The sequence below is a fragment of the Mandrillus leucophaeus genome, unplaced genomic scaffold (genome assembly GCF_000951045.1).
Source record: "Mandrillus leucophaeus isolate KB7577 unplaced genomic scaffold, Mleu.le_1.0 Scaffold4, whole genome shotgun sequence".
Taxonomy (NCBI): Eukaryota; Metazoa; Chordata; class Mammalia; order Primates; family Cercopithecidae; genus Mandrillus; species Mandrillus leucophaeus.
In genome coordinates, this window is record NW_012104253.1 from 11,645,661 (window position 1) to 11,654,058 (window position 8,398).

An 8,398-nucleotide genomic window follows, 5' to 3' on the forward strand; every position below is an offset into this window, starting at 1 on the left:
GAAGGAAGGAAGGAAGGAAGGAAGGAAGGAAGGAAGGAAGGAAGGAAGGAAGGAAGGAAGGAAGGAAGGAAGGAGGGAAAAAAAGAATCCCTTCATTTCAAAACTGGTGGGACTCTGAATTGTACACTGTTTACGATGGTCCCACGGGATGGCACCACTCTAGCAGGTAAACAGAAATATACATCCTATCCCAAGTCAGCCAGTGGGAGCAGCGGCGTCCAGGCGTGCTGGGACTCAGGCATGCTGGAGCTTCATTTAGTGGTCTTGGAGCATTCCAGCTGACAAGCGCATCATCGGTGTTGTAATCACTGCTACAGAACAGTTAGCTGAGATAAAGTGCTGCGAGGAGGTGCTCCGATCCCTGTGAGGGCACTTGTTGTAATTTATGTGTGAGCGTTTTGCAAAATACTAGCAGTGATACAGACAGCAAAGGCTCAACGAAAGCACAACAATACTGCAATGGCTGTAGAATCTGTGTTCTGAGGATCATGCCCCCCAACTTTAGAGCTATTCTTAGGAGAAATTATTCTTGAGTTTTTGAGTTGTAAATGATATAAGTCTTCAGAAACCTGCCATTCTCATGAAATGTAACTGACTCGATCAGATTCTGATGCCTAGGAGATGACCTCGGCTGGGAAAGAAGTATTGCCCTCCCAGCCTTACCCACCTTCTCTGTTTTTTGTTTGTTTGTTTGTTTGTTTTTTTGAGATGGAGTCTTGCTTTGTTGCCCAGGCTGGAGTAGCATGGCAAGATCTTGGCTCACTGCAACCTTTGCCTCCCAGGTTTAAGCGATTCTCCTGCTTCAGCCTCCTGAGTAGCTGCGACCACCAGCATGCACCACCATGCTCCACTAAGTTTTGTATTTTTGGTAGAGGCAGGGTTTCGCCATGTTGGCCAGGCTGATCTCGAACTCCTGACCTCGGGTGATTGGCCCATCTCGGCCTCCCAAAGTGCTGGGATTGCAGGCATCAGTCACCACGCCTGGCCTCACCTTCTCCCATCTAACCCTTGGAGGCCTACCTCATTCCATCATCTTCTCCACCTACCACTCATCTTTTGTCAGGGTTTTCTTTTTTTTTCTTCAACAGCTGAGGAAACTGAAGCTCTGGTAGGTTAAGTTGCCCAAGACCACACAGCTGGCCATCAGTAGAACTGGGATTTGAACCTAGGTCATCTTGACACCAAAGCACATCCTGTGTTTTCATTTCCACCATCAAAAAGTTGGCAGGACGGCCAAGCAGGGTGGCTCATGCCTGTAATTCCAGCACTTTGGGAGGCCGGGGTGGGAGGATCACTCGAAGCCAGAACTTAGAGACCAGTCTGGGCAACATAGTGAGACCCTATCTCTCCAAAAAAAAAAAAAAAAAAAGAGCTGGGAGTGGTGGTGCGTGCCTGTAGTCCCAGCTACTTGGGAGGCTGAGATGGGAGGATCACTTGGGTCCAGGAGGTTGAGGTTGCAGTGAACTGTGATCATACCACTACACTCCAGCCTGTGTAACAGAACAAGACCCTCTCTAAATCTAAAAAAAAAAAAAGAAACAAAAACACCCAACAGGAATAAACAGGTGTCTGCCTGTGATGAGGGTAGAGGGAAGGTATTTCTCAATAAGATATCATTATTCTTTCACAAATTATTCAAACATTATGAGGCACCCTTGAATGGGATGATTTTGAAGTTTGTGTAGGTGGAAAGGGTCACACCTTCTCTCCAGACATAATGTCACTGTCATGTGGTTAACGTGGCAATGGTATGTATGTCAATCAGCAAACTCAATCAGTGATTCACTTGCAAGATTTTATTTTAGTGCATCAGCAGACTTTTCATTTCATGGAGTCAAGGAGAGGTTGATGCAGGCAGGGCAGGAAATTGCAACACAGGGGCCAGGCACGGTGGCTCACGCCTGTAATCCCAGCACTTTGAAAGGCCGAGGCAGGCAGATCACTTGAGGACAGGAGTTGGAGACCAGCCTGGCCAACATGGCGAAACCCCGTCTCTACTAAAAATACGAAAATTAGCCATGCATGATGGTGCATGCCTGTAATCCCAGCTATTTGGGAGGCTGACACACAAGAATCACTTGAACCCAGGAGGCGGAGGTTGTAGTGAGCCAAGATTGTGCCACTGCACCCCAGCCTGGGTGACAGCGTGAGACTCTGTCTCAGGAAAAAAAAACGAAAACGAAAATTGCAACACAGGCTGCAAGGGCAAACTGTCAAACGCTTCCTGATTCTCTGGGAAACTGCGAGGTTATTTATCTATCTACTCACCAAACACAAATGACGAAATAAAAGCATGAGACCCTGGATAATTTTCCCATTGCCGGATTGCAGGCCAGCACTGCCTTACAAAGCAGCGTCATTCTGAACTGAAGTGGCTGTGTTATCGATTAAATTGAAAGTAGAAATCAATTGATTTTCATAAGTATAATTCTAGGGGACTTACATAACACATTTTTCTTTTCGAAATCCTTTTACATCTGTGATCTTAATTTATCTCTGCACAACCTCCCTGCTTTGGACAAACTTTCATTATAGCACTTATCGCCCTGCAGTTAATGTTTAGAGTACGTGTCTGTCTCTCCCATTGGTTTATAACCTTCTTCAGGGCAGAGACCCTGCCATATTTATGCATCTATAAAGCCCTAGCACTTGGTAAGGTATGAGTTAGGACTTGTTTTGTTAGGAAACTGACAGAAACCCACTGGATGCAGTTTAAGCAACAAGCGAGCTTTGTTTCAAGCAGCTCCAGGGCAGGGGTGCAGCCACGTCTAGATGACCGGGCACCAGGCGCTCTCACATTTCCTCATCTCCCTGCCTGCCTCATTAACACCTCTGCAGAAGTGTCTTTCATCGCTTCCTGCTCCACTGAAAACCTGGCTGCCAACATCTCCTGAGTTAACGTGCAACTTGCCCAGCCCTGCATTGACAGCCTCAATCACCCTCTGGGCCCTGACCTCCCCAGTCTTCTCAGGCCTAGGCTCTGATTGTCCCGCCTCGGTGAGGTGTTCACCTCTAGTCCAATCAACGGCCAGAGGGCTGTTCCTATGGTAACCATGTGCCCGGGCAGGAAGGAAGAAGGCACAGCTCCCAGAAAAAAAGGGAGAAGGGGCAGGGCAGCTCAAACAATAGGTGGCTACGTCCGTGTGTGTATACTTGGTGCTCTATAAATGCTCACTGTAATCTGCCTTGCTGTGAATGCTGCTGCAGTGTCGGCCTTCTTTTAGTTCCGCAAACACACCGTGCTCATTCTGGCCTCAAGGGTCCCCACATGTGGTTTTCACTTCCCGATGACTCTTCCCTGTCTGCACCCCTTGGCCTGGCTGACGCCTACTCTTCCTTTGGGTCAGCATCTGGACTCACGACCTCCTTAGAAGGCCTTTCCTGACCCACGCCCAGAATACCCTGTGCTCACTTTCTTTCTCTCTCTCTCCCCTTCCTTCCTTCTTTGCTTTTTTTTTTTTTTTTTTTTTTTCTCCCCAGTCTCACTTTGGCTCACTGTGATCTGCCTTGCTGGAGTGCACTGGCACCATCTCGGCTCACTGCAACCTCCGTCTCCCGGGTTCAAGCAATTCTCCTGCCTCAGTCTCCCAAGTAGCTGGGACTACAGGCAGGCACCACCACGCCCAGCTATTTTTTTTAATGTTTTTTAGAGACGGAGTTTCACCTTGTTGGTGCACTACCACGCTGGTTAATTTTTGTATTTTTAATGGAGACAGGGTTTCACCTCGTTGGCCAAGGCAGGTCTGGTCTCAAACTTCTGACCTGAAATGATCTGCCACCCTTGGCCTCCCAAAGTGCTGGGATTACAGGCATGAGCCAGTGCCTCTGGCTACCCTGTGCTCTTTCTTCAAAACCCTCACCACGTTGCAGTTACTTGTTTAATTCCCGCCTGTCAGTTCCAGGGCTGCCAGCAGTCCCTGCAAAGGAATTAGCCGGCAGCCTGCAGGGGTGAGGGCGGCGGGGAGTTAATGCCCCATGAAGCAAACCTTTGACTGATGGGAGATGGGGAAAGTGGATACATTCTGGCCCTTTTCATCCTCAATGGACTTTCAAGAGGAGAAGCCTCATAGCCACTGTGGTTCCTTCTCTCCTCTCTCCCATGGTCTCTCCTCAGTGCTTTCTGCGATGGCCCTCCCTTATAGAGTAGGAGCAAACAGGCCTTTACCTCAAGCTCTGCTTTCTGGGAACTCAAGCCAAGTTACCACCTCTGGCTGGCATGAGTAGAAACGTCCGTGTACGAAGCACGGTGCTGAAGCAATGCGTGAGGAGGCTCCTCTGCCCACCTCTAGGCTTTGCTTTCCTCCACGTTACGCAGCCTCTCCCTCCACGGAGGCAGTTTGCCATCAGCAGCTCTGGCTTGTTCCTAAGTGCAGAGAATGTTCCTTTCCCATAGTTTCAGCCTAAGTCCTGGGCTCTGCCTCACAGACTGTGATTGGTCCATAGAGGGACGTGTGTTCTCCTTTGACCCAATCGCTGTGGGGGTGGGCACCAACCTTAGTCTCCAGGTATGCATTTTTCAAGTGTCAGGAGCAGGGGTACCAGGAATAGGGAGCAGATGAGGCCCAGGAATTGTAAACAGAGTGTGGTATGGGAGAAACGATTCCTGGGGTCATCTTGGAGGCTGCCTCCCACAGCTCCCCGTTGAGTCCTCTGGGGATCAGCCCTATCTACATACTTCCTGCAAACCTTTTTCCATGTTGTATTATGGATGCTTTGCCTTATTTCCAGATTGCAAACTCTTTGAGGGCAGCGACTAAATCTTACTCAACTTTTCCTTCGTTTTTAGCCTCAAGAACTTCTTTTTCTTTTTTCTTTTTCTTTTTTCTTTTTTTTTTTTTGAGACAGAGTCTTACTCTGTTGCCCTGGCTAGAGTGCAGAGGCGCGATCTTGGCTCACCGCAACCTCCGCCTCCCGGGTTCAAGCGATTCTCCTGCCTCAGCCTCCTGAGTAACTGGGATTACAGGCATGTGCCACCACGCCCGGCCTCCCAAAGTGCTGGAATTTTTTAATTTTTAGTAGAGACAGGATTTCTCCATGTTGGTCAGTCTGGTCTCGAACTCCCAACCTCAGGTGATCTGCCCGCCTCGGCCTCCCAAAGTGCTGGAATTACAGGTGTGAGTCACTGCGCCAGCGCCAGAATTTCTAATATAGAATATATATTCAATAAATGTCAAAATAGACTGGGTGCAGTGGCTCATACCTGTAATCCCAGCACTTTGGGAGGCTGAGGTGGGAGGATCACTTGAGTTGAGGAGTTTGAGACCAGCCTGGGCAACAAAGTGAGACCTTATCTCCACAGAAGATTAAAAAATTAGCGGAGCATAGTCATGTGTGCCTGTGGTCCCAGCTACACAGGAGGCTGAGGCAGGAAGATCGCTTGAGCCCAGGAGGTTGAGGTTGAGGCTGCCCTGAGCTATGCTCGTGCCACTGCACTCCAGCCTGAGTGACAAAGTGAGACCCCGTCTCAAAAAAAAAAAAGTTTTAAAAAAATGTCAAATTAAAGCTGAATGTATTCTTGAATGAATATAAATGAATGAATTAGTGACTATGTATTCTTGAATGAATATAAATGAATGAATTAGTGACTACCTGGACAGATAGTTCAAAAGGCTAGAGGAGATACTGTGAAATATGATATGATTAATTTTCCCCATTTTCTGCGGGCCAGATCCCTAATGAGTAGGTTACTCAGATCTTGCTTCTTTTTTCTCTGATTACTTCCCACTTCCCCGCCCCCACACCCTGTGGTTACAGAACCCAAAGTCTTGGTTGCCATATTGGAATAACATCCAGCCCTCTAGTCACAGCTGGTTGGACACTTACCCCAGGGTGCACCAATGGGCTCCTTCTTAGGGAATTTGAAGTTGGGACTAAAAGAGGCCAAGCTTTGGTCTGGCTTCTTTTCTCTCAAGAGGGACACGAAAACCTGGATAGCGTTAGCAACAGCAATTCTTCTTCGATGGACTGGGGAACAGAGAAAGTCAATCTGCCAGAACGGGAGACAGAATGACCACAGAGGAATGCGCATGAAGAGAGAGAGAAGGATGGCCTAGGGCTACTGAAACACACCAGTTCCTGCTTCCAGTCCAATCCTGAGATCCCAGCGGCATCTCCAGTCTTGGTTCCTGTGAGACCAAGATTCTTCGTTTTTGTGTTTTGTTTTGTTTTTTTCGTTCAAGATAGGGTCTCACTCTGTCACCCAGGCTAGAGTACAGTGGCATGATCATACCTCACGACAACCTCCACCTCCTGGGCTCAAGTGATCCTCCCACCTCAGCCTCCTGAGTAGCTGGGACTATGGGCACGTTCCACCGCACCTGATCAATTTTTAAAAATTTTTTTGTAGAGATAGAGATTTCACTATGTTGCCCAGGCTGGTCTTGAATTCCTGGGCTCAGGCAATCCTTCTGCCTCGACCTCCCAAAGTTTTGGGATTACAGGTGTGAGCCACCCCACTTGGCTGAGACCAAGATTCTTTCAGTCAATGGGACTGAATTGGTGATGTGCTAGAGCCACTCACCATGCCCATGTGAGCCAGTTGGGCATACTTCTTCCATGCGAGCCAGTTGGGCATACTTCTTCCATGTGAGCCAGTTGGGCATACTTCTTCCATGTGAGCCAGTTGGGCATACTTCCTCCATGTGAACCAGCTGGGCATACCTCCTCCATGTGAACCAGCTGGGCAGACTTCCTCCATGCGAGCCAGCTGGGCATACTTCCTCCATGTGAACCAGCTGGGCATACCTCCTCCATGTGAACCAGCTGGGCATACTTCCTCCATGCGAGCCAGCTGGGCACACTTCCTCCATGTGAACCAGTTGGGCATACTTCCTCCATGTGAACCAGCTGGGCACACTTCCTCCATGTGAACCAGCTGGGCATACCACCTCCATGCGAGCCAGCTGGGCATACTTCCTCCATGTGAACCAGCTGGGCATACTTCCTCCATGTGAGCCAGCTGGGCATACTTCCTCCATGTGAACCAGCTGGGCAGACTTCCTCCATGTGAGCCAACTGGGCATACTTCTTCAGTGACACCACATTGGTAGCTTGAAATTGGCTATGGGGAGGACTGGGCACCGTGGCTCATGCCTGTAATCCCAGCACTTTGGGAGGCGGGCAGATCACCTAAGATCAGGAGTTAGAGACCAGCCTGGCCAACATGGCGAAACCCTGTCTCTACTAAAAACACAAAAATTAGCCAGGCGTGGTGGCGAGCGCCTGTAATCCCAGTTACTCGGGAGGCTGAGGCAGGAGAATTGCTTGAACTCAGAAGGCAGAGGTTGCAGTGAGCAGAGATTGCACCACTGCACTTCATCCTGGGTGACAGAGACTCTGTCTCAGTAGGGAAAAAAAAGAAAAAGAAAAAGAAAGAAATTTGCCATGGGGGCAGTATTTATGCTACAGAAATTGGTAATTACTACTAATCAGGTATCCCTCCCTAAGAGCTGCTTATTAAACATTTATAGGCATGCCACTGGATTTAAGGCCATTCTGGGGAATTTCTGTAACTTACAGCTTAGAGTCTTTCTGATTAAAACATGTGCCAGGAAAATTCCTCTTCATGCTTCAAGACCCAATAGATCGCCTGTGAGAAGCCTCCCCTGATGTTCGTAGGAAGTTTGTTCTCAGCTATTCATTGTGTCCCTTAGACATGGTGAGACAGACCAGAACTCTGAGGGTTAGATGACACAGGCCATGTGGAAAACCGAGACCCACCTAGGCAATAACTGTCTATTGCCCTAAGAGTGGCGTCCATGCTCCTCTGAGTGGTGGCCCTTGTCCTCCTTGTACCTCCAGACTCTTTCATGCCACCCCGTCCCCATGCCCTGGCCGCTTAGCCTTCTCAACCTGTGGCCCAGACTCTCTGCTCGATGAGCTGTCGATCATTTGGAGAATCTGATAAAGATCATGGACTTCCTCCTGCAAGAAACACACAGACACAAAAACACATGCATGTTGTTTCAAGATACTCATGGACCAAATATCTTCTTTACTCAGAAGTCTTTCCTGCATCCTGTGTGCCCCTCTACCGAAGCATGCTCCTATCTCAGGATTTAGCATTTTCAAATTTATGTTGATTTTTCAAGTATTTTACTACACGGGAGCTTCTCAAGGGAAGCACCTATTATTGTGTTATTTGAGTAGAAGGATGACTGAGGTATGACTGAGGTGTGTCCCAACACCTAATTTCTAGTCATGAGCTCACGGTGGCCAGGCACAGTGGTTCACGCCTGTAATCCTAGCACTTTCGGAGGCTGAGGCAGGCGGATCACTTGAGGTCAGGAGTTCAAGACCAGCCTGGCCAACATGGTGAAACCCCCATCTCTACTAAAAATACAAAAATTAGTCCAGCATGGTGGCGGGCGCCTGTAATCCCAGCTACTCAGGAGGCTGA